This window comes from Macaca thibetana, chromosome 13, assembly GCF_024542745.1.
Source record: "Macaca thibetana thibetana isolate TM-01 chromosome 13, ASM2454274v1, whole genome shotgun sequence".
NCBI lineage: Eukaryota > Metazoa > Chordata > Mammalia > Primates > Cercopithecidae > Macaca > Macaca thibetana.
This window is the reverse complement of record NC_065590.1, coordinates 55,691,199-55,718,815: the sequence shown is the minus strand read 5'-3', so window position 1 is coordinate 55,718,815 and position 27,617 is coordinate 55,691,199. Positions and strand designations below refer to the sequence as shown.

Below are 27,617 nucleotides of genomic sequence, written 5' to 3'. Positions count from 1 at the left end.
TACAATCACATTTCTACACAGCTGCCCATTCTTCATCGAACACAAACATAAAAAATAGACAGTTTTTCCGTGCATCTTTGAGGTCTTCATTCTGAAGTCTCCCATGTCATGTAAAAGTTTGATTAAAGAGCTGTGTTTTTATCTTGTTAACCCCTCTTTTGTTATAAAAGTGTTGCCTGTGACCCTTATGATGAGGAGGAAAAGTATTACACCCTTTCTCTTCCTACAAATGCTACCAATAAAGAGAATGATGATTGTCATTATTATATTCCAATTATGTCTCCAGCAATTTTTGAATAATTTCCAAAGAAAAAGAAACCCCATTGTCTCAAATATTACCCTCCAAGCAATCCCCTGCAAAGCTGACAAAAAAAAAAAAAAAAAAAAAAAAAAAAAAAAGGAAAAAAAAATCTAAGAACATTTACTCATTATTTCAAAGTTCCCTTCTTCCATGACATTCTATGATGGTCAGAAAGAGTTCAGTTCTCCCAGGACCTGCAACCATATCTTTGTATAATAAAAGATGCTTTGTTATGGCCAAGTTCTAAAGTATATTATTATTTATAGAAGTTTTCATCAGTGCCATTTGTGATAGAGGTTGTTGTATTCACAATTGATAATTGATAGAGGGATGGACGTGATTGTTTTAGAAATTTTGCTTAGTAAAAAAACAGATACATATAAAGAAGATTCTTTATATTTCTTTGCCCAGGATTTTACACGTACACATATGCACACACATACACATTTTAAATCAAGTTTATTCACCACTTATATCTAGCTTCCTGGAGTAATTCAAGTATTACAGAAAAAACTCTAAAAATGTTCTTTCCTTTTGGATCTGAAATATATTGATATAATTCAATTGCATCTACCGAGGCATTCTTCAGTTCAATAGCCTCCTGGATTTGTTGTTATTGTTGCTCTGAAAGTTAATGGGGTGCTGAGTGAACAAAATGTATGTGTAGCAGCGAGGGTTTCTAGAAGGAGGGACTCTACTTTTCCAAATATGTATGTAGGAGGTTTTAGTATTTGTGTTATTTTTGAGTTCTTATAATGGTTTAGTGGAGTGATTTAAAATAAGGTCAGCCCAGAGTAGCTTCTGCAACATAATAGTTTTGTTGAAGACCAAGCTTATCCCCTGCTTCTTTTACTGCTACCCAATACAGCAGTCCTATCTCTTAAGAGTTCATATTTCCTTCTTTTACAATGCTAGAGGAAATATATTGTTGGGGTGTTCTGACAATATACCAGTTGTGAACAAAATCTAAACTTAAATATGGGAGTAATATTTCCAATGAAACTGCAAAAGGAGTCAACAGCCAATTGAGTTGCAATTAGAATTTTATTTTCCACCATTTCCCTAAATAAGTTTGCTGACAAGAATTCAAATTTTCATTGTCAATATCTCTAGACAACCAAAAATAATCTTAGTCATGGAACTCTTTGTCTTTCAATTTGAAATGCATTTAATCTAATTACATATTCATAGTCTTAGAAACTTTTCTGTTTTTATCCTCCGGTTATTTGAGAAATCATTGAGTAAGGTATTGTCAAAGAATTTTTGTTGGGGGAAAGGAGAAAAGTAAAATAACTTTCTGTTGTGACTGTCCAATGTGTACATTCAATCACTTAATCACTTTTTACCACTGCCACATATAAAATCTATTGTGATAAAGCTATTTGGGTTAGAAAATGGTAATGGTATAGACTGAAGTCTTCTAAAGGTTTCTCTCTATAGTTCAAGAATCAAAACGTGAACATACCCCTGACCATGATGGCCTTGGCTTGGCTAAATTTAGGCAGATTTCTTCCTGACTAAAGGCCCCTGGCCTCCCTTTCCTCGGAGCATCTGAGCATTTACTTTAGAAAAATTGCTGTCCTAAATTCTCTCTCTGTCCTTTTAAGATGTAAATCTTCTTCTAGCTTCTTGCCAGTTTTACAACACAGGAATACCTTTCTTGAGGACCTGGGATCCAACCTTTGAAATGTATTCGTTAAGAGGAAAGACAGAGCCCCATGTACCAGTCTATGTGAGAAGGTAGGAGCCTAACTTTGATCAATTAGCAAACAGATTAGGCCACAGAAGACCTCATCTCACTAACCAACTTCCCTGCTAACTTTCTCCAGTACTTTGCAAACTGCCTCATCCCAGTGCTTAAAAATTGTCCTGCCTTTTGTTTCAGCACAGTTGAACTCAGTCTCTTAACCTTATTTTTATAGTCCTGAATAGTCTTCCTTGACTGTTTCTCTTGTTCAATGCAATTTTATTTGACAATGTAATAAACACTTTTAGAATGTGTAGTGAATATTTCTCACTTGCAGCCGCACAATCTCTGAACACCTTCTATTTGGGAAAATTTCAAGGAAGACAGACAGGGTTTTACCTTCAACAGTGAAAACTGAAGAGAGGGACATATTTGTTGTTGTCTAGGTAGGTCTTTGGCAGCTCTATGTGGGCTTCTGACCTAATCTCACCTTGGGCTACTCCTTGCTGGGGCTTTGAATCTGGAGTGGTTAATGTAAATAAGCAGGGGCCAGTCTGGAAACCATTCTAGGAGCAGTAGCAGATGCAGTGAAAGGAAAGACCGTATCTTGTCTGGAGACAGCAGTGTCACTAGTGACCCTGTGGCCATGGTCGTTTCCATAACTCTGCTGTGGTCTTGAATGGCGACAGGACTTTGGCAGTTATTCTGGGTGTCAACTTTCCACCGATTTTTGCAATTTAGCTCTTCAACTTTCCACCATTTTTTTTTTTCAATTTGGCACCCCTTGGAAATAGGTTTCATCTTCTTTGAATAATCCAATGTTGGTTTATTTTGTTTGTAACCAAAATCATAACTAATAGAGATGACCAAAGTATTAAATACCATAATGGCTATGGGAGATGTAGTGGACATGTCACTAGACTTGGGATTGGAAAGCCTTATTTCTAATTCTTGCTTTGCAATTCTCAGTTGTATGTGACATGGATCATTAGCTGAGCTTTGCTATCTTTTTGACTTTCGGTGGGCTTCTCCAAAAATAATCACACAAGACAGGATTTCATCTATCCCTAATATTCTCAGGTTATTCAGTGGCATGATGACAGAAAAAGTGCTACAAAAGGTAGGAAATGGGGAAAATCATTGTGAATGGAAATATCTGAGAAAGGATTTGCAATCCCAGCTTTTCTAGCATATACTTAGAGTTTTTTTGTGGTTTTTTTTTTTTAAATTAGATGCACATTCAAGGATCTTTTCTGGCTACATATAGAAATTTTGAAAAACAAAAGAGAAATATTATTAATAGATGCTTTAAAATATATCAGGGAGGTAAAAGGAGAAGCTACAATTTAGAGCAGTTGCCCTGGCAATGGCAGTGCAAGCTGCATCCATTGTTCCAAGTATTAATCAATCAACTTGTTATTGAAAGCTTGCCACTAGAAAGACATTATGTAATGGGTGAGACAGAAGATATGCAATACTCTCCCTGCCCTTAAAACATAAATACATGATGACAAAAACTATGAGTCAAATTTCTCCCTATTTATCAATATATAGCTCTACCATGTATGCCCTGTGGCCCTAAACAGAAGGAGCCTGACTCTCATTCTGCTTTTGCATATGCCTTGATACAAAGATAAAACCTAAAAAGATGACTTTAGGTTACCTGGTGTAGGGTAATAATTCAGGGCAGGAGTCTGGCATTTACACAAATGAATTCAAGTCTTTATCTCATTAATGTATTAGCTTTTGATTGTGATTAAGCCACTTAACTTCATGAAACTTATTTCCTCCCTACCTATAAGAAATGCTAATAATTCTTAATGCCTATCATTGTCATATATATCAAATGAAATAATGCATATAATGCATGTAGCAAAGTGTTTTGGGTTCAATGAATGTTCCTTGAATGGTTAATAATTATTCTCTTACATTATATATAAGTTTAAAAATCATTTCTATGACTCATTAGGTAGCATAAGCTGGGAGTGTCAGAAAGCTAGAAATAAGCACCCAAAGGCCTGTGGGAAAATTGGAAGGCAGCAAATCCTGCTTAAAAGTCGACAGATACAGATTGTGTGAGGAGGCAGGTGGCAAGAGGTAGTGAAGGATAAGAGGAAAATTTCTGATTCTGAAATTCATATGTTTTTTAGAATTCCTCCCCCCAACCCTAAGTATGAGTTCAAGGAAAGAGAAAATTTACAACTAAGTCTACACACACTGTTACCTAGGAAACCAAGTCATGTAGCATATGCAACAAACACCAGTAAAAATAAGCCTGAAGTATGTTTCCTAAACCTGGACGAAGAGCTACAGGGTTTATGACATCTCTCTTATGTACTTCAAAGTACATCTCTCTTATGTACTTCAAAGTAAAACAAAAATGTGCCATCTGACGTTTGCCTTAAGAATAATTATAGATGGCTACAAAGTTGTGAAAGTTGTTGATGTCACGTTAATACAAAAAATCCAAGAGATTTAAAAATCATCTCTTTTCTTAGGTAAGTAAAACTGAGAACTGGAAAGCTGTAGGAAGACTAGCCAAGGTCCCTGGTCTGATGCTCTTGCTTTCTCTTCTCTGCCTTCTCCGTACAGCTATTCCTTCTCTCCATAGACTGGATTTCTCCATTTTTCCACATATAAAGCAGCTCCTCTCCACCTTCACTTCTCAGGTTTGCATCCACCTAAGTCCAAACAAACAGTCCTGACTGAATTACAGTCTTTCTCTTTCTCACTTCTAAATTCCTGTGAAGGAATTTCCAACTAGCCCAGGGCAGTTGCCTACCCTTTTATCGTCTACGGCCAGGGAGCAGGGACCTGTTGGACCGCCCTGGTAGTACTCTATTTTATTTTTTCTGGAGCACAGGAATAGTGGACATGTTGAGTGAATCTGTTCTCAGAAGAAAGAGTATTATTAGGAGTGGGCAGGCACCTCAAATGATGCAGACTTCTTGTAATTTGAGTAGAATGATTGTGCTTTTAATCATGTCGGACTATCAAGAATAATTGAATAAATGGTCAAATGCCAATATTTTTTGACATGCAATAATTTTAAATTTAGTTGGGAAGATTATGGCTGTAAATCATGAGTCTTCACAATTGAAACAAAAATAAGCATGTAAGAGAAAAATGATACTCAAAACAAACTTATCAGAAGATAATAAAGGCCTTCACTACCTGTTGCCTACATTACCCTTACAATCAGTATGTTAGCTTGAACCTTCTGCTGATCCACAGCACGCTAAAATAGAAAGTGAGATATTTAATGTAAATTTTGTCCCTATTTTAGGGCTTTTAGCCAGGCAAAGTTGAATGATGATAACTCACTCAAAAAATTTGGTTGAAATTCTCCCTGGGAGATAAATATAAAGAGAAATTCCCTCAAGCCCATGAAGATCAATTAAAAGTGAAAGGAAATTCCCATGTATTCATTTTTCTTTTTTTTTTTTTTTTTTTTTTTTGAGACCTTGCTCTGAGGCTGGAGTCAATCTCAAAAGCTCCGCCTCCCGGGTTCACGCCAAGGAAGTAGCTGGGACTACAGGCGTTCGCCCGGCTAGTTTTTTGTATTTTTTTAGTAGAGACGGGGTTTCAATTGATCATCATCTCGGCCTCCCAAAGTGCTGGGATTACAGGCTTGAGCCACCGCACCCGGCCTTTTCATTTTTCATTAGGCTACAAAATCATAAGAAAAAGTAACAACTTGATTTTGCAACAGAACTGTTTCCTTTCTAAAAAAGTAATTTTTATTCAGGAAGGCCTTGTCATGATCACTTTAGCTAAAATGCCAGTATTATACATGTTAAGTACAACCCATACAAAGTTTGGCAAACATTTGCATTACATGTGTTGTATTTAGTTGGGACAGCAATTAAAATAGGAAGTAAATAAGATGAATGTACATGTCTCTCTGTGCGTAAATATAAGAGGTTTTATTACCCATTCTGAGAAGAGGGTTGTACGAGACATTAATATAAGAAATTAGAAAAGCATTGGAGATTATTTCTAAGAACATTTATGTTTCCTTGAAATGATTTCTTAATGGGATTTTTAGAACTCTCTGATGCTGAAGATGATCTAAGGCCCACGAAATAAATATAATCACTGTGCTACACACATAGGCATTTGGTTACAAAGCGGGAGGTGGAATGTCTGTTCAGCACTGTCCCTAGTAGGAGAATGATAAGATTTCTGTGAAAGGCCCATTCAAATTTCAGCCACCACACACAGTTTGATTTCATCACTTATTGATTGGTATTGTAGGATCCTCATTTCTTTATAATGTGTAAAGGACTAGAGAATGAGAATTGTAGTTAATATCATTTCCATTTACATTTACCAAGTGGATTTAATGGACCTTAAAGATTGAACACACTGTAATAACATATTTCCTCATTGTTTAATCATTAATAATACTTGACAGAACTTTGTACGTGTTGTAGTGTCAAAATTAAATTTTAATGATGGGAACATTCTATAAAGATCCAATAGTATCTTAAATAATACTTAACTAAGCACAGGAGAGCAGTACTTACAAAAGGAAATACTAAATGTTATGCTATACTGACCTCACACCATGTTTTTAATCTTCTCGATCTTTGTTAACTACACAGTTCTAATTTAGAATAGATGAACAGATAGTTCATTTTGGCAAGAAGGCAATAGCAGGAGCTATAAAAGTTTTCTGAAATTCCCAGGCAATAATTATTTTACTATACTTGTATCTGCAGAAGGGATTTGCACTAAGTTCTAATTGGAACTTGAACCTCCAACTACCTTAGCTTTGAGGTACATGATGAAATTTTTTTGAGGAATTGCAGAAACCAGTAATTTCATATTAATGCACATTTGTAAATAGTGCAAACTTTGTGTTTTATAAGAATACCAGAAGTGGCTGTAAAATAGCAATTTGCCAGTAATTAATAAAAAAAAATAGTTAAAACATACTTTATTTAAAAGAGGATTCAAGCTGAATCAAGTAATACAGATATGGATAATTTACTTTGAAAAATTCCACTAACCGTAATCCAGTACTGTGCATTACATTTCACTGAATAGTTTCCTATCCACTGAAGCTCAGGACTGGACTATACCAGTGGAGTATCTGTGTGTTTATTTGGTGAGCTTCAAGCAACACTAATACCTTTCAGCATTCAGGTGTAGCATTTATTGCTTAGCATTTTCTAACATAGAAAGTGAAACCATGTTGACATAAAAATGTAAGCATACTTAATAGACACACAAAATAAAGAATTTGAAATAAATTGTATTTCAGTTGACATCAATGTATTCATGTAAGTACACAGTGAATATACTTATGGGAGATTTTGATCATCTTGAGAAGACTGACCTTTCCATTCCACAGCCAGGCACTATGGAATCTTTGACTGCCATACTGATTAGGGTTTAGTAAACTCAGCATCCCGCATGAGTTCTCAACTTGGAGTGCATGAAATCACAATTCTATTGAAAGAAGTTAAGGAGTTCATGAACTTGCGGAGTAAAATTTTTTCATCATTTTCTATATATTGCTCATTCACTGTGTAAATGGTGTGTATCAAGTATATAAGAAAAAATAAAGTTATGATGATTGTGGGGTTTACCTCATAGGATTTAGGGATGCCTATGCAAATATTTAAATCGCTTATCACAATGTTTTTCACATAATGAACATTCTATAAGTGGAACCTGTGTTTATTATTTATAGTAATGGTAAACCTAAATTGGAAACGTTTTTGCAATTGCCACAGTGAAAACATGTTCAGAGTACTCCAATACTCACCAGTTTTCCAACATGAATTAGAGGATGAAAATACCAATCAGTGCATTAAGAAGGGAAACAATATTAAGAGTGCAGGGCTGGGTGCAGCGGCACACACCTGTAATGCCAGCACTTTGGGAGAATGAAGTGGATAGCTTGAGGCCAGGAGTTTGAGACCAGGGTGGACAACACTGAGAGATTCTGTCACTACAAAAAATACAAAAATAACATTAGCTGGGCATGGTGGCATGCACCTGTGGTCCCAGCTGCTTCTCTTAGAGAAGAAAAGAAAACAAAAAGAAAAGAAAAGAAAAAGAAAAGAAAAGAAAAGAAAAGAAAACGAAAAGGAAAAAGAAAAGGAAAGGAAAAGAAAAGAAAATATTTACCTTACAGTTCAGGGGAGAGGACCACTATCTTCTTGTGGAAATGATTCCCATCATCACTGATACAACTTAATCTGTGTTATTCCGTGGCTTCTTCCACTTGCTCAGTCACACACATGGATGTAAGATCATTCCTAGAGAAAGTTAAGGCTACAGTAGTGTTAGGATTCACCTGTGATGCTGTGGAAATATAGACTATAAATTGAGCTCAGGCCATAGTTACAGAAAATTTTATAGACCGCTTTTTATCTTTTATCTGAACAAGTGGTTATTGCCAACCAATCAACTGGCTTAGATTAAAACCAGATTTTAGCTGGAATATTATCAGAGACGTTACCACATATACTTGAAATATATAAATAGCAAGAGTATCAAATCTTAGTCTTAGACTTTCTTGATCTTTCCCCTTTCTCACTCCCGGGGGAAAATATCAGGACTTCTTATCTTTTTGGGTACTTGCAATGAAACCAAGAATATATTTTTGAGTAATTGTGGCTTTTATTTTTGACATTTAACAAACAAAAATTAGAGTAAGATAATATTTCTTTAGTGCAAAATTTTTGTCTGTTTCTCTCTCTTTCTCTTTTACTTCTATCTAAAAAACTATCCATTTAAGTTTTGACACATTGAAAGGCTTATCAATGAATTTCTGATTACCCAGATCTGGAACTGCAGTTGGGATAGGAGTGATTGGTTATACAAAAGAAGTCTCATTCTAAACACAGGGATTAAAAACGGGATAAATTGTTTTCTAAAATAAATCAATCAATAAATAAACCAGTGGTAAGGCCAAAATAATGGAAAATGAAAAATAATTAAGGTGATCAATAGATATCCACTCCTTAATTTATGTGACTAGTTTAATTTAAATGTTAAAATATGTTGTTGATTCCAATGAAAAGATACAATAACCTTTAATACATTTGCTAAAATATTGAAATTAAGAAGCTAATGAAGTAACTACTTCTTTGAGCTTTAGGCTGTGGCCACATATGTCAAGGAAATTATAAGGAGATTATTCCTTCTTCCTAATTCTCAATGTCAAATCCCTAAGTGGGTCATGTTCCTTGTGTCCCTTGTGGGAGGAGTGGAAAGTAGTGATGATTTATTTCTGGTTCACATTTATGTCTCCTGAATGGTGGTCTCCTCCTGGACTTTCTATTTTGGCTATACCTTGAATTTTGTCTCTTGCCTTCTGTTGGTTTCAGGTTATTTAACCTGATTCAGCAAATGCTTTCAATAGTAAATATGCTTTTATGTCCTCCTTATTTATGTGAGTTTATGTTTTTGTTTAGTTATAGCCTCAGTATGCCTTACTTTCTTAGTTCATTTAGTACATTTGAAAAGAAAAATATTTAAAATATTTTTCCCAGGAATTTTAGTTGTTTTCAAAGAAAGAGAGTCAGCCAGGCACGATAGCTGATGCCTGTAATCCCAGCACTATCTGTTCCAACATGTACTGCCTGGGAAAGTCTTCCTAGTGACTCCAGGATTTGTTAATCTAACCATGTTTAATTCTTCTACAAATTTATTTCTACACTATACAGTTTGTGTATTCTTCTAAAATAAATTGTTTTCTCTTTTCTTACCACCAACATTACAAGTTGATCTCTTTGGAGAGGCAGAGTAATGGGAAGAGTGATGACTTGGAGACATTCAGACCGTGACACATTTGCTGGGTTTGAATCCAGCTCCATCACATCCTAGTGGAAAGACTTTCTCAAATGTCTCATTTTCTCTGGGCTTCAGTTGCCTAATACATTAGAAAAAATGTTCCTACTTTGGGGGATTTTAAAAATTTGAGATAACGTAAATCAACAAATACAGTGGCTGACATTGAGGGTCTTGTAGGATGGCACTATGTCTGAAAATAAAATAATGGAAGTTATACAATTTCCTGAAATAACAGTTTTTTAAATCTGTTATTTGAGAGAATTAAACAATTGGATTTGAAGCCTAATTTACTTCAAAGTCTGTTTCTATGACGCTCGTGAATCCAATCCATATATACAATAATGCTAGATGTAAATAAATGACTGGATAAAAACATGCTGACTATGAGTTGTTAAAATACAAACAGCTGAGTTTAACTTTTTAAAATTAAATTGTAAACTTTGATATTTGAAGTTCCTTTTATTTATGTGTACTGTGGATTTTTAAAGTTCTGTGTACAAACTGATTTTTTCATAAAATTTTCCCATTTAAATACTTCTATGTATATGTAAACAGAAAAAAGTTCTGCTGTGGATAAGGAAAATCTTTTCTATTTTAAAAATTTTATCACATTGCTATGACAACCTAAATTTTAAAATTACAAAATATAAGATGGAGAGTGTTTTTCTTCCATCTTTATTACCCATAAAGAGAGCTATTGGAGCTTATAAAATAAAACAACAGGGAAAGAGAAAAAGAGACAGCAAAGAAGAGGAGGAAAAGCTCAGTCAGGCAGTGCTAACTGTGCGAATGTATATCGTAATGACACGTTATAGAATGACTCACAGATTGAAGAGATCCTGGAATATGTAGACGGAAGTAGAAGCAGCAGCAGCAGAAAATGTCACTATTTGCTCTGATCTGTGGAGAAATTAGAAGGAAAAGTTTTATGTTGAACAGGGAGAAAATATTTCTCCCAAAGCCATGAACAAGCAATTATTGAATTCCTACTTTTTGCACTATGCTAGGCATTGAATGTTGCACAACTGGATAAAAGTCCTTGATCTTAAGAAGCTCAAATTTAAGATGTATGAGAAGGAGAGAACTAAGGAGAAATGGAGAAGGAAAAGAGAAAGGGAAAAATGGAGGAAAAGAGGAGTAAGTGAATTAAGGGAAGCAGTGAAGAGAATAAAATGAAGGGAGGATGTGCAAGAGAAAATGGAGAAGCATGTATTTCCCATGGAGTAACATTCAGTGCAGGACTAGAGGAAGCAATGAGGTAATATTAGTGTAAATATGTTGAGGAAAATCTTCTCAATTATTAAATTAGATAGTTTTTTTTCTGCCTCTTTCCCGGTAAACTACTCTTCTATATAGAAAAAACAAAAATCCAATGAAGTAAGACAGTCTACTGTGTTCCAAAGGGAAGTAAATCAGACTTTCTCTCTATTCATTTGCAGGTTTTACTTGGTAGAGTTTATTATGTCATGCTAACATTCATAATAAAATTTGATAAAAATAAAATGTGATAATGCTACTAGACAAGTATTATGTACATAAAACAAGCCTATTTTAATAGGTTAATAACTGTAATATAGTAGTTGAAATCATAGGCCAGAATTTATGTTTCTATGGTAAGAGAACTCATCATAAATAGCATTAGTTCTGCCAATTTTCTGCATAATTTTCCATCATATCTTTTAAATAATCCAAGAATATTTTCTAGTAGAGAAACAAAATGAATACCTGAACAGTAGGGATCTTTGATCCATGGAAACTGTATGGTATAATGAGAAGTATGAAGTCCTTGAAATCTAAGTTAAATCCTGACATGACTCCCTTCAGCTGAAGTCACGTGTGATCTTGGGAATGTTACTTCACATCTCTGAGAGTCATTTCTCAATTTGTTAAATGTAAATGATAATATCTGCCTCATAAGACCCTTGTAGGGATTCTAAATTATGCAATTTGCAAAAATCCCTACCATATGATAAGCTTTCAATATGTGTTACACATTTTACTGTTACTCTTTGTCTCCATCCAAGCCTATTAATCATTAAATTTCTAATCTATTTCTTCATTTGAATAAGAAAAGAATGTAAAGCAGATTGTTCCCCTGCAATTTAAAATATATCACTGAGATCACTTGGTGCTCACAACAAAATGACAATTCTTCACCCTGCCTAATGACCTATGTGATCTGATATCCACCTACTTTACCAAACCTGACCTCTACTACGGTCCCATGCACTGTCTTACAGTCTCTCTGGGCATCTTTCCGCATTTGAAATTTATCAAGTTCCTTTTCTTTTAAGGGCTTGTGCCCTTGTTGCTCCCTTCCTCTAAAATGCTTTTCCTTTAGTCCTTTCCATGGCTGGATAGCTCACAAAATTTAGATGTCAACTCAAATTTCACATCCTTAGTGATGGCTTTTTTGACTGTGCAAATACAATGACTTCCCAGTTTGTTCTGACCCAACAACTTGTTTGTTACATTCATGGTACTCATCATAATCTATAATCATGTACTTTTTTACTAGTTGATATTCTGCTGTCATTACTCATTAATAATATTTTAAAAGGTGAAAGATAAAAAGCAGGCCTGTGCCAACAGCTATGAAATTATCAAACTAAGGGATCCACAGCACACTTCAGATTTTTCTAACCCCAGAATGGGAAGAAATTTGATCAAGAAAAATTCTAGTCCTTTTTCTTTAAGATACTAAAAGTCTAAAAGGTGAATGAGCCAAAAGGAAGGAAAAAGATTTCCCAAGCAGGAGAAGCATTTGCAAAAACTTTCTGTGGAGACAAGAGAGATGAGAGAGACTATGATGAATATGAGAAATTACAGAATTTAGCTTAGATGAAGGATGCTAGTGGAGAAGGGACATAGTATGAGTTAATATTGGAGAATAAGCTGAGGGAAATGAGGGTAATGGGGTTACCTGTGAGCATCAAATAATAGATGTTAAAATAACTTCAGATAAGATAAAAATTATTTAAGAGAAAGGCATTCATTCATTTTAGAAGCAAAGAAGCAAACAGAGGTGCGAATAACATTGGTTCCAGCAAAGTCCACTGAGATTATGGGTTTGACTCCGCTGGAAACAAGCTAAGTGATTCTGAGTAAGTCACTTAAGGATAGCAGACACATTTATAAGGAAAAAGCAATTGAATAGGTGATTTTTAAAGTTTATATTCTTCTTTAAAACTCTGGACATATACAATACAGACTAGCACTTGCCCACCATTCTTTCTTGCAAAAATTTTCAAAGAAATTATAATGAATATTTTGTCTTTTGTCTAATCTTAACCATCCTTGCAGATTTTCACTTCCTTTGTCTCATTAATGTGGTATCAACTGGTTACTCCTTTTCTTATAAAATATCACCTTCTTATGTATGGCTTGTATGAAGACAATGATAAAATTTCTATGCCTAGTATATAACATCATATATGTTTTATGATTCCTTATATTAATATTTGAACCTGCCCTAAGTTCTAAACTCATGCAGTAGTCTAGAAACCCTGTCCATATGTATAACACTTAGATTTCTGTCTCAAAAATATAAATGCATGTTTACTAAAGTGAAAAGAAACTGATGAACAAAGTAGAACAGAAATTGTGATTGAGGTCACATCAACAATTTCAACAAATCAACAAAGGCATTACAGGGAATGAACTTAGTTCCTTCCTAATAGCATTTCGGCTGGTTTCCATATTCCTCTTGTTTTCTGTTATTATGTGGTTAATGCAATCTAATTCAGTAATGTCTTCTGAATGATTAAGCCTTTTATGATTGAACCTGATGAAGGAAATGAGAAAAACCTCTTAAACATCTAAATAGAATAATTCATATTAACTGCTGTAAATCACAGTCAGAATGCTATTGAAGTCAACATTTTACTCAGGTGCAAATATTTCTAGAATTGAGACATGTTCATCAATATTTGTAATGAGACTTAGAAAAAAAATAGGACTCTTGCCATTATAATTATTTTTATAGTTTGCAGAGTTTTCTCTCTGAATATTTTGTGGCGCTATTAGTGCTCCCTCTTCATGAACAGCAAGTGAAAACATTAGGCTAAGCAGTGAATTGTTCATGCCAGTGCCTTTCCATATATCAAGGGGAGAAAAATAGCCACTATAGAGAGATAGGATCTGATATACAATGTTTTGCAGAATAATTCATGTTATGAAGTGTGTGGGAAGGTACATCAATCTGCAAATTAGTTTGAATTTATCTTTTGTTAATTGACCACTTTTAAAAAATATATTTTTCATCATTTTTAATGTTAATGAGCATTTTCCCCCACATACATTTAACAAATATTAATATATTTGAATAATAAAAATGAATTAATTATTCTAGAAGATTTACTTCTGTTAAAATAATCCCTGAATGTGCTTTCACAACTCTCACACTTTTAAATAATTTGTACATGGTCAACGATGAGCACTGTACTGATTTTTTTTAAGTTTAGAACGAGAATCTTTGTCGTAAGCTATACAAATGGGGACATTACTCCAGGCTTTGGTTCCAGGCTCAGTTGATGCCAGGCAAGATTAATGCATATCTGCCACTGCACTTTCATGTGTAGAAAACCGGTAGGTTGTAAAATAACAAGACTGTGTTGTGTTGCAATAAGGTGATATTATATAATGTTTGGGGCTTTTCATTTAGATGCTTTACATGCTTTTTAGACAGAGTCTCACTCGGTTGCCGAGGCTGGAATGCAGTGATACGATCTTGTCTCATTGCAAGCTCCGCCTCCTGGGTTTAAGTGATTCTCCTGCCTCAACCTCCCAAGCAGCTGGGATTGAAGGCATGTGCCATCGTGCCCAGATAATTTTTGTATTTTTAGTAGAGACTGGGTTTCCCCATGCTGGCCAGGCTGGTCTCAAACTCCTTACCTCATGATTCTCCTGCCTCAGCCTCCCAAAGTGCTGGGATTATAGGCATGCGTCATCGTGCCTGGCCTTAGATGCTTCTTATCTAAATATATATTATCTACATACATTTATATAAATATTATTTTTAAAGTTTAAATATATGGGTTTCAAGAGTGACTTTTCCAAATGATGAGAACTAAAAACAGTCAGTATCTCCATTTGTAGGACAAGAAATTGGCTCCCTATCATTTGTGGGATATTCTGTTGGTCAAGGGAGTTGCAAAGCTCCTACCTGTGATTCAAGAGGGGAGCACAGGTGCCCCTTTTTTCAATAGAAGCAATGTCAGAGTATCTGTGACTAGCTTTAATTTTCTACAAGAGAAGCAATTAACCATAAAAATACTGTTAGAATCACTGTCTAATTTCAAAGAAATTGTCTAGAATCCAAAGGAAAATTTTCCATTCTAAACGATGTTGTATGAATAAATGAAGTTTAAAAATGAATTACTTCAAAAGAGGGTATTTTACCAAGGTAAATAAAATAATTTTCCTTAAACAAGATTTAAAAAATAATATGAGGGTGTAAGGTCAATTAAGATTCATATGACACTACCAACCAAGACCCATTAATTCTTTAACGAGTGCTGATACAACATAATCTGTATGCAATGAAAGAACACAATAAATCCCATATTTCTGCACAGTCTCTCAAAGTAAGCATGTGTGCTCTGTAGATTTTATGCAGTTCTGCCCTTAGACCTAGGCAAGCAGGACTTCTGTCTTGGATCCTATGCCTCTGGGGGGCTTCATGTTTCAGAATACCTTCTTTGAAGTATTCTAAATTCCTTCCCCTTCAGTATCTGGGATAGGGCCAGGCTAGTGGTGCTTTCTGAATAGGGTACCACATATTTGGTCTAGGAGCCACATGGGCCCTGGGGAGCTCTTCAACCCTGTATCCCATGTGTAAAGTTGGCCAGCTACCCCTGGGAGCTCTGGGACACATTCATGCCTCTGGGGCTGTCCAAGGACCTTGCAGTCGGTCTCAGTTGTAGTACAGTACCACTTTGACAGGACCATGTTAAGACTGAGTCACCAGTATGGTTCTGACAAGGTTAACTTATGTGGCTCAAACTGTGTATTTAGATAGGAACACCACAAAAAGTTCTTGTCCAGGGTCTTGAATACTCTAAGGGCAACCCTGATTACATGCCATTAAAGCTTAACTTTCCTGTTCATAAAAATTATACAATCTTCAATGTGATTTATGCTACACATTTGAACAATAGATCTGTGATACCTGACAAGGTACAGTGTCATTCTGAAGCAAACACAGTGAACATAAAAATAAGTCTCTTGGTTTCTTTCATCAAGAATAAAACAAGCTAATGTTTTGAAACATTATGCCAATAAATTTTGAAGCTGACAATGAAAATGTTATTTCAACACTACTCAGGGAAGTTACTACATCACACATCAGGAAGAAGCATACACAATTAGGAAAAAATAAATATTGTAGTCTGTCCTAATGATGGAGTAGTTTTCTTGTGAACTTTTGTTACAAAACAAGCCAGTCCGAAACCCAGTGGCTTAGAGCAACAGCCATAATTTATTTTACTCACATATCTTCAATTTGAGTAAAGTTCATAAAGGATGGCTTTCGTCGTTCCACATGGTATCAGCTAAAACACTGAAAATGGGGCTGAAGGATCCAATTCCAGGATGGTTCACTTACTTGGTTAGCAAAATTGATATTGGGTGTTGGCTGAAAGCTCAGTCAAGGCTGTCAGCAGGCCTCAAATTCTATCAGGGACTTTTGCTAATTGGACTTACTCATAGCATGGCAGCTGGGTTTCAAGAGTGACTTTTCCAAATGATGAGAAGTAAAAACAGTATCTTCATTTGTGGGACAAGAAATTGGCTCACTATCATTTGTGGGATATTCTGTTGGTCAAGAGAGTTGCAAAGCTCCTACCTGTGATTCAAGAGGAGAGCACAGGTACCCCATTTTTCACTAGGAGCATTGTCAGCGTATCTGTGACTAGCTTTAATTTACTACAAGACAAGCAATTAACCATAAAAATACCGTTAGAATCATTGTCTAATTTCAAAGAAATTGTCTAGAATCCGAAGGAGAATTTTCCATTCTAAACGATGTAGTATGAATAAATGAAGTTTAAAAATGCCTTTGCTGTTAAGGGCCAATGAAGACACCCAACCAGAAAATGAAACTGAGTCTATGGAAATAAGTAAGGTAAGGAAGGAAACTATTGTTTATGCCACTGGTGAACTGTTTGGAAAACTTCACCTGGAGCTACACTGTGTCTGAAACTTACAAGTATACGAACAGCTACATTTCCCACATTGTTTAATTTCAGTGAGCTTTACTGTTAGTTGCAACTAAGACTATACTACCTAGTACTGCCTTTTAAAATGTATAGAGCCAGGCTGGATGTGTTGGCACAAGCCTGTAATCCCAGCACTTTGGGAGGCTGAGGTGGGTGGGTCACCTGAGGTCAGGAGTTTGGGATCAGCCTGGTCAACATGGTGAAACCCCGTCTCTACTAAAAATACAAAAGTTATCTGGGAGTGGTGGTGGGCGCCTGTAATCCCAGCTACTTGGGAGGCTGAGGCAGGAGAATCACTGGAACCCGGGAGGCAGAGGTTGCAGTGAACTGAAATTTTGCCATTGCACTCCAGCCTAGGAAACAAGAGCAAAACTCCATCTCAAAATAAATAAATAAATAAAATAAAATAAAATAAAATGTGTAAAACCAGAGGGCCAGGAAGTGAAAGTGACTCTTCAAACTTTAAACAGTGATTTGGCAGCAGAATTAGTACTTACATAGTGCTCCTTCCACCACACTGTTGTGTTTTTCCGATTTCCATATTTCACACCTGGTATTTTAATCCTGTGCTACATTTCTGCTTATATCTTGAGGAAGTTGGTTGAAATATTTGCTTGATTAAGGCAGGGATAAAAATAAATAAATAAGTTAAACAAATTGCCAAAACAAATTCTTTAGAAGTTAACACAATTACTTGAAGATCCATTTTTAGAGTGAATTTTCTTACCTATGGCCTTTGTAAAGACACATCATACAAAGATATCTGGGTCAAAAGACAGTTGTTGAGTCAGTCGAAGGTCTGCAAAAGTCAAGTGTGCAGGGTTGCAATGAATAGTTTAGTGTTTTCCCTTTAAAATGTTGTCGAAGAATTGTTTTCATATTTGAAAGTCCTGCCTAAAGCATTTTGAAACAGATTCTTCTGAATGTAATAGTTTTCTGCTCATCATTAGTTGTCTTTTGGAAGATGATGTAAATGAGTTTTACCACAGGCAAGATGGGGGCTCAATTACAATTCCTTCCAATGCTAATGGCAGATTTTTGAGAAAACAATAATGCTTCATAAGAGGTCTTTAACTATCTATAAAGAAATCATGAAAATTCTTGACTAGTGAATTAATAAAGCCTAATGCTAATATTATTACTAAGAAAATGAATAATGATAATCCAAACATTCATTCATTCATTCATTCAGCTAGTGTTATTGAGCCCCTGGAGTTATAAGAGAGACCAAATTATGTGGAGAATAATGTACTAAGAGATTGAGGTGGGAAAGATCTTAGTATACTCCAATATATTGGATAGCAATAGTAGCTAGCATTAATACCTTATTTATTATGTTCTTGAAACTTATAATTCTATTTGTAAGCATTTAATTCTTACTGTCATCTTATCATTTAATTTCTGTGCCTATATTCTTTTTGGAGATGAAGAAACTGAAATGTTGTCACTTCTGTATGTGCTTTATGGTGAGACAAGTGCTTTATGGTGGTTAAATATATCACAAGGTAGTAAATAAAGAAGGCAGATTAAAAGCAAAAAGAATATCAAAGTTTTGCTATCTGAGGTAAATAGATAAAAATTTTTACAATAATTATCTCTGATGGTAAGCCTATAGATAGTATTTATTTACTTTATAACTTCATGTATTTTCCAAATTTGGCTTTTAAATTCATTTCTTACATTTGTGTGATTTTTATAATAAAAATAGATAGCATTTAAACACTTAAAGTAAGCACAATGTAAAAACCTAAAACTTGGCTACATGTCCTTGGTATTCTGCCTACATGAGTCTAGCTTTGAGTACTGCTGAGAAGAAAGATGATCAAGCCACAGGGTCAACTTACACCAATACTCAATGAGTCTTGAAAGGCTCAGGTTGGATAAGCCCCAAAATATTCAGCTGTGCGTTTGAAACTTAACCTGTGTCATCTAAAACTCTGAGGTTTATATTATAACACTGAAGATAAAATTTGGCTGAATTGAGTAGATAAAAGCTAGAAGTATGGTTAAACTCATTTTTTTATTATGGAATTTTGAATTTATTTGCGCCATTATTACTAAATGCATTTAACAATATAAGTTAAAATATGAATTAAGTTATAAGCTGGAATGTGTTTATGTAAAACATATTTTATTACATGTAATGTTTTTACTTTTAATTACAGGTTAAAAAGGCATCAATATTTGTTTTTCCCTCTTGATATAATTGATATGTATTTATGTAACCACACTTTAACGCAGATATGCACACATGTATATATATATTTACTATTAAGTATTAATAGTAAATAAGACTACTATAGTTTTTAATCTCTTATTTGTTGTTTGATTAAAAATCAACAAATTGATTTTTCACTAAAATATCAAACAGCAAATTTTTGATTAAAAAAATCAAACAACAAATAAGAGATTAAAGACTGTAGTAAAACTTTATGCATATTATGTATCATCCAGACACTTATTTGTATATAGGTACACGTACAGAGATAGTATTTCAACACTGTTATATTTCCATTTATTTCTCTCAGATACACAACTTACATCAAACAAATACACTGCTTGCTTTTAGTATACATACAATTTTGCTCTCCAAATTGATTTTTGACTACAGGTAGTAAATATTTTTGCTGGACGACAAAAATAAATCTTTGTCATCAATTTAAATACCTGCATACTATTTTGTTATATCGCTAAATTACAATTTACTGAAATTTTCTTTTAATAATGTACATTTAGATTATCCATTACATGTCACTAGGTAAAGTACATTCCTAAAAGGAAGACAGAATAATCACCTGAAGAATTATTATGAAGATTGTTTAAATAAATGTATACCAGAAATTGGTACAATATCAGGTGCATAGCAGCTAAACTACACATCTTTCAGATGAGGAATATAAGCAAAGAATCTACTATAAAGTAGGATATAATGCAGATGATCACCTTGAACAGTCTACCGTAAAGTGGATATAATGCAGACGATCACCTTGAGTACTTTCAAACTAGGACCAATGTAAGCAATTATACAAGTGAGAAATGTAGAAGATGTAAAAGCTGGGACCTAACATACATTATTTTAAAAATTAAGGGTTAGTACATAGAAGACAGATTAGGTCCTTGTACATAGTATCAGGAGATAAAGCTAAGATCAGCAGGGAAAGTTGCATAGAGAAAAATAATGCCTCTGAAATATAATGGTTCCAAACCTCTGTGGCTGAATCAAATTGCCTCAGCCAAGCAGCTTCCGGCTAGAATGCAGTAACAGAGGGCCTGTTCGCTCTTTCATCTGAAACAAACAAAAAGTTGACAAAAATAACTCCAATGGTTTGTAAGAAAAGGTAAATGAAACAACAAAGGACGGTGGTCACTACAAGACACGAAACACATCAAGTAAGCTCTGATTGCCCCAGCGTAACATGCATACACGCACAAACCTCATGGAGAACTTGGAAAAGAAAGAAACTTCCTAAACTTGATAAAGAGCATTCATGGAAAACTCATAACTAATATCATATTTAATGTTGAAAGACTGCCCTATCCTAAAAACTAGCAATGAGACAATATCTGCTTTCTCAATTCTATTCAGTATTGTACTGGACTTTCTAATTAGTGCAATCAAGTAAGGAAAAGAAATAACTGGCATCCTAATTAGAAAAAAAAGAAGTAAAATTGTGTATTCTTAGACAATATGAATGCTTTCTTAGTAATCTAACAGAATCTACAAAAAAGCTATTAGGACTAATAAATGAGTTTAGTAAGGTCACCAGATACATTAATATACAACAACCCATTTCATCTCTTTATATAAGGAACACACATTTTAAATTTGAAATTTGGCCGGGCGCGGTGGCTCAAGCCTGTAATCCCAGCACTTTGGGAGGCCAAGACGGGCGGATCACGAGGTCAGGAGATCGAGACCATCCTGGCTAACACGGTGAAACCCCGTCTCTACTAAAAAATACAAAAAACTAGCCGGGCGAGGTGGTGGGCGCCTGTAGTCCCAGCTCCTTGGGAGGCCGGAGAATGGCGTGAACCCGGGAGGCGGAGCTTACAGTGAGCTGAGATCCGGCCACTGCACTCCAGCCTGGGCGACAGAGCGAGACTCCATCTCAAAAAAAAAAGAAAAAAAGAAAAAAACATTTTGAAAAATATTATTTAGCATCAAAAAATGAATACTTAGGGAGAACTTGAAAAAATACATATAAGACCTATAATACCAGAAAACACAAAGCACTGTTTAGATAAGCTAAAGTGTACCTGAACAAATGGAGGGATATGTCCTGTTCATGTGTCACAAGATTCACTATTGTTAAGATGTAAATTCTCTCCTAATGGATTTATAGGTTCAACAAAATCCCAATAACAATTTCAGTAGCCTCTTTTTGTAGAAATCAGGCAATGGATTATAAAATTCCTATAGAAATGTAAAGACCCAGAATATCCAGAACAATTTTGAAAAAGAATGAGGTTGGAGGACTAATACAAGTTGATATCAAAAATTATTATAAACCTCTGGTAATCAAAACAATGCAGAATTAAGATTAAGGTAGACAAATGAATGAAAAGAAATAGAGAGTCCAGAAATAGATTCTGATATTTATAGATAAGTGTTTTGATAAATATGCAAAGAAATCTCAGTGGAGAAGTGATAGTCTTTTGAAAAAATAATGTTGAACCAACTGGCCATTGATGTACAAGAAGAAAGAACGGTAATTCATTTCTCATAGCGTATACAAAAATTGAATGAAATTGGATCACAGGTCTTAGAATTGGGAAAAGCAAAACAAAATGAAAGATACGAAACAACTACTATAATCTTGTGTTAGGCAAAGTTTCTTAGCTATAACACCAAAAGTATTGTCATAGAGCTTTTGCTCTATAAAATATATGAAAATGACATAGACAAAAAGGAAATATTTGCAAATCACATACTGTGAAAAAGTTTTACCTCTGTTTTGAGGTAAAGAATTCTCAAAACAGAATGCAATATTAAAAACAGGCAAAAGATTTTACAGGAACCTAACAAAGGAAATATTAGAATATGAAATACACACATGAAAAAATACTCAACTTCATTAAACCCGAGGAAACACAAGTTAATATGCAGCTGAGGTATGAAAACAAACTATTAAATTAATAAAATTAAAAAGTTTGAACATACCAAGTTTGGCCAGGATATGGAAGAGCTGGAACTCTCATACATTTCTGGTGAATGTATAATCTTGAAACTAATTTCAAAATTTATCTTGGCAACTTCCTGAAAAGTTAAATATAACATACCATATGATTTATGTCACCCCACTTGGAGATATTTACTCAGGAGAAATGAAAGCATTTGTACATACAAGGGCTTGTACAGAAATACTCATAGTACTTTTATGATAGCCGAAAAAAAGAAACAAACCAAGGGCTCATCCACAGATGAATAAATAAACTATGATCTGTTCATATAATGAAATGCTGTTTAGCAATAAAAAAGAAATAAACTGTTGATATACACAAAATAACTATGATTCACGAAAGAGGCAAGCCGATAAAACATCATACTTCATGATTTCATTTACATGAAATCTAGGAAGCACAAACTATCATCTAGCGAAAGAAAGCAAATCACTGGCTGCCTGGGAATTGGGTAGGGAAAAGAGAGGAGGAAAGGATCACAAGAAGCACTAGGAAACTTGTGTAGGTGATGGATATGTTCATCATTTTGATTGTTATTAATAGTGTCATGGATGTATACTTATTTTAACATTTACCCAGCTGGGTGTGGTGGCTCACTCCTGTAATCCCAGCCCACTGGGAGGCCAAAGCAGGTGGATCACCTGAGGACAAGAGCTCGAGACCAGCCTGGACAACATGATGAAACCCCATCTCTACTAAAAATACAAAAATTTGCCAGGCGTGGTGGCACGCCCCTGTAGTCCCAGCTACTCCGGAGGCTGATGCAGGAGAATTGCTTGAACCCGGGAGGCGGAGGTTGCAGTGAGCCAAGATTGCACCACTGCACTCCAGCCTGGGTGACAGAGCAAGACCCCTTCTCAAAACAATAATAATAAAATAATAATAATAAAGTTTATCCAATTGTACACCTTATATGTGTGTAGTTAACTGAATTTAGTTATACTTCAATGAAGCTGTTAAAACAAACAACAAACACTTCCTAGACAATGAAGTATGTTCAAAGATGGAGTAGACTGGTACGGCATTTTAAATTAAATGTGTTAGACATAAACAGGATGTATCATATGACTATATTTTCCTTTTACATTTCCAAACAATAATATTCTAGGATTATAGCCTCATGCCACCATCCATGAGCTCATTCTTGTCAAATACTCTCTCCATCAAAGATTTGAATTTTCCTGTGGGTGAGGACAGTTATCATTTTAGGAAAAATAAAAATGGTTCTGATCATGTGATACCAAAATCTACAATTCAATCCAAATATATTTACCATGTAGAGTAGCCTCTGGTTTAAAACTGAGAAAATATAATGAAATAAATGCAATGAATCAAATAAAATGAAAGGAAAGAAAGAAAAGAAAAGGAAAATCCTCATCTGAGAGTCATCCACCTGTCTTCCTTGCATGACAGGGTACAGTTTATTTCTCCTTTCATCAGTGACCTAATTATTTGGCATTATGAATGGAATATGGATCTAATGGTCTTTCTGGATGTTATAGATCTCTCTCATATATCATTAGAGACTTGAATTCATACTTTTGTGTGTTAGATCATAAAAATGTGCCAACTGAAGGGTAACTTTCATATATTGGATACACAATATTATATTGTATAGTATAGAAATACATTTTTTAAATTGCTAAGGAGAAATATGTGACTTAATTTTACATAAATAAGGTCTCTAGTTTATATAGCAAATTGAACTCTGGGTAGTTCAATGATTCAGTGGTCTCCTTCCTGTTAAGACTTAAAAGTGAAAAGCTCAGACAAACCCATCAAGTCAGGCCACATTCTCTAATTCCTAAAGACCCTTTAGATTCCAACTCGAATGTAAAGTAGTATCATCTGAATCTAAAACAGGTCATTATTAGGTCACTGTACATATTAGGCCATCTCTAGGGAGTTAAATAATAAAAAACACCCTTCAGCTGTGAGGCTGGAAACTGTTTGACTTATGTTAATGCTGATGTGCACTTAGTGTTTTCGAAAAGGATTTTATTACTATCTAAAAGCAGCACTATATTAAACCCACAAATTAGCTTCTGTTCTGTTAGAATCTAATTATCTTTATGTGGGGCAAGAGTCCGGCAAGCCAGGGGCAAAATCTTACCTTTCTAAATGGAGACTTCAATAGGGAAAATGATGGACTGTTAAGCTAAACAGTATTTACTGCAGACAGTCCACATGGGACTGGGGTAAGAAGACATGAACAGTACAAAGGCATCTGTTGCCTGCTCATTGGTAGACAGGAAGATCCTTTTTTTTTCCTTGGCATTTGGTGCCGCTTTCATCTTTCTAAAAATGTATTCAAAATTAATTCTTAGTTCCTTGCTTTTAAAAATTCCTTTTGGGTACTCGGTTCTAACTCAGAAACATATTCTAGCCATCACCTCTTTTCAGGCTTTTTGTAAAGATCAAATCTTCATCTTTTCTGGTCATAGCATGAGATCACTGATTTAATAATTTATATTTCTTTTATCTTTTCCTTTTATGATCTATCATTTATCCTAGATATTTCTTTTAAAGACCAATGGTAGTAACCAAGCAGGTATGGAGAAGATATCCTTGTACAATGTTCGTAAAAAACAAACCTGGCTAATTAAACATTATTCAAAGGAATATTTTTACCTGATATACCTAATGTAAATTATCTGATGTATTTGTGGGGGCAGTTAGTCATCTATAAAAATGGCTAAAAGGTGTCTTTATTCTATAATTCTAGAATTCAGAATATAATTCTGAAAAAGAAGAATTGACTATGATTAAAAACACATTTCAGAATTAAATCTACAAAGTTTGCTATTTAGTTAAATCAGTATAAGAGTAAACCACAAAAATGTTACATATGGAGCTTTTATATTATCTTCAAATCCCTCTTAATTCTAGAGATGGCACTATATTTACTATTATCAGGATTTTCTATATTCTTACTTTGTAAATTAAATGAATGTTTATTGAGCATTCTCTGCATTTTAGGTACGGTGATAACCACTAGGATATAATGGTGAAGAGGCATAAATGTCGCCTTTCTTGTGGAGATAAACCTATTTTTATGGGGAAATAGTATAAATAAATAAAAAATTAAATGCAGTAATGAAAATCTATGAAAAGTGCTATAGAGAAGAGAAAGAAGATGCTGCAGTACATAATGTCAAAGAGGGAGGCTTCTGTAGCAAGCATGTTTAGAAAATGACCCTTTGAAGGAGGTAAGAAATTGATACATAAACTGAAACCTGATTGTCGAAAATAAGCTGGAAAAATGGTGAAAAGGGGAAGAACAATCTAAGGAGAGACAACAAAAGTTTGAGAATCTTTTTCAAGATGAATTCTAGGCATTCTAGAAAATGAAAAAAGATGCATGAGGTTGATGAGTTGTAAGCTTTGAAGAAGGGAAGATCTGAGGCTAGGGAGATGAGAGGAGGAGAAAGTGGCATGAGATGAGTAGCAGTCGGTCAAGAAGCAGATGCAAGACCATGAATGCTTGACTTTCTCTCCTCATCTACATGTGACGCTGGCCTTACTACTTTTCAATGTATGTCCCACTGAGATAAGGCTCCTTATTGTCAGTCCCTTTCTTAGTATTTGCATGTGGTAACACACACCAGCATAACCTCAAGAAGGCAATTTAATCTATGTTCACAATCGGTTTCTGTTCACTTTAAGAAAATACACTTTTGCAGCCAGGTTGGGTGGCTCACACCTGTAATCCCAGCACTTTAGGAGGCTGAGGCGGGCGGATCACCTGAGGTCGGTTGTTCGAGACCAGCCTGACCAAAATTGAGAAACCTGGTCTCTACTAAAAATGCAAAAAATTAGATGGGCACGGTGGTGCATGCCTGTAATCCTAGCTACTCGGTAGGCTGAGGCAGGAGAATCGCTTGAACCCGAGAGGTGGAAGTTGCGGTGAGCCAAGATCATGCCATTGCACTCCAGCTTGGGCAACAAGAGCGAGACTCCGTCTCAAAAAAAGAAAATAAAAAAATACTTTTTCTTGATTGTTTGGTTAGTTGTTTGTTTTGTAAACTGTTGCTGAGTATTTACTTCAAAAATTTACGATCTCCCTCATTTGTAATGTAAGGTACCTAATTAAGATGAAATAAAATCTTATTGAATGAGTGGATAAAAATGGGAGGAAATAGCAGTAGATATCTGCTTCCTCCATCTTCCTGCTGTCATTCCTTCACCCTTGGCCCTGAAACAGAAATTTCTCAAGGGCCTAGCTCCACTTCCCCTTAAGTGGGCAAGATGACAATGCCTCCCTCTGAGCAATGCCTTAGTTGTACTGGTCACTCTCTTCCTGAACTGGAGAGAATCAGAGAGCTGAGATTAGTTCTTAGGATGACTCCTGATGAAAGTAATATAATGCCACTTGTAGAAGCCGTTGCCTATATCCAGACTTTAGAGCAAATCTCTCTCTCTCTCTCTCTCTCTATATATATATATGTGTGTATGTATATATATATGTGTGTATATATATATGTGTGTGTATATATATATATGAAGGAAACAATGTTGAGAAGGTTAAGGCACATATACAATGTGAGTCACTGAACATAGCTGAAGGAATGAATAAAACTAGTTAGAAGATTTAACCACTTGTTCTTGGGTTTTTAATACTTATCTGTTTCATGGTATATACCCAAATAATTTACCTAAATTAGGGAAGATGTTTAATAAAATAGAATAGATGGACAGCTGGATTGTGTTGGCTAGTACAAAATAATCTTTGATTCATAATATCAGAGTCAGACCATCATCAGTTTGATTTGTTTTCTATCTATTCTAAAGAAAGAAAAATTATCATAAACAGTTCACAGCCTGCTTCTCTTATTCTTCCCCAAACCAAATTTGTTATAAACAGGGGTTTCAGTTGTGTACACTACATATTGTTTCATTTAATTATTTTTCATAAATCCTCTTTCCAGTTGTCTGCAAGGAAGGAATGACTTCTCTCCTTTCCATGGTACTAAAACTTATATTTTCTTACACACACAAAAAGGAATTCACAAATATTCAAAGGGACTTCAGCATTAATAACCAAACCAAACCAAAACAAACTCTTACTATACAAAAATACCCTGTCTTAGTAAAATAAATTTTAAAAAGTAAGAATTAATTTTTCATACTCTCAAACTTATTCTATTATACTTTTAAAATATAGGCAAAAGAGACACTAAATTAGAAAGATATATATGAAATCATCTCTGAAAACCCTCATGTTTGCCCAAGAGTCATGTATGTAGTGTGTATATACACAGCCTGTAGTTTAAAAGAAATTTTTTCTAAATGCAAGAGAGGTAAAGTCAACATAACCGCATTTTTATTGCTTCTGCAAGTGTAGAAATGAATTTTTAAATAATTCTTCTGCTCTTGTAGATAAACTACTGTTACCACTACTCCTACTCTCACAACTACA

The 27,617-nt window shown here is 34.8% G+C and overlaps 1 long non-coding RNA gene across 1 annotated transcript; it reads right to left on the bottom strand.

Moving 5' to 3' along the window:
* Window positions 1–1,525: 1,525 nt before the first annotated feature.
* LOC126933722 (uncharacterized) lies at window positions 1,526–22,224 on the bottom strand. Its single transcript, XR_007718719.1, has 7 exons — window positions 22,179–22,224; window positions 20,224–20,303; window positions 17,745–17,816; window positions 17,515–17,630; window positions 10,626–10,700; window positions 8,130–8,276; window positions 1,526–4,669 (listed from the first exon to the last, which is right to left on the bottom strand). It is a non-coding gene; the product is annotated as an uncharacterized LOC126933722 (long non-coding RNA).
* Window positions 22,225–27,617: the final 5,393 nt, after the last annotated feature.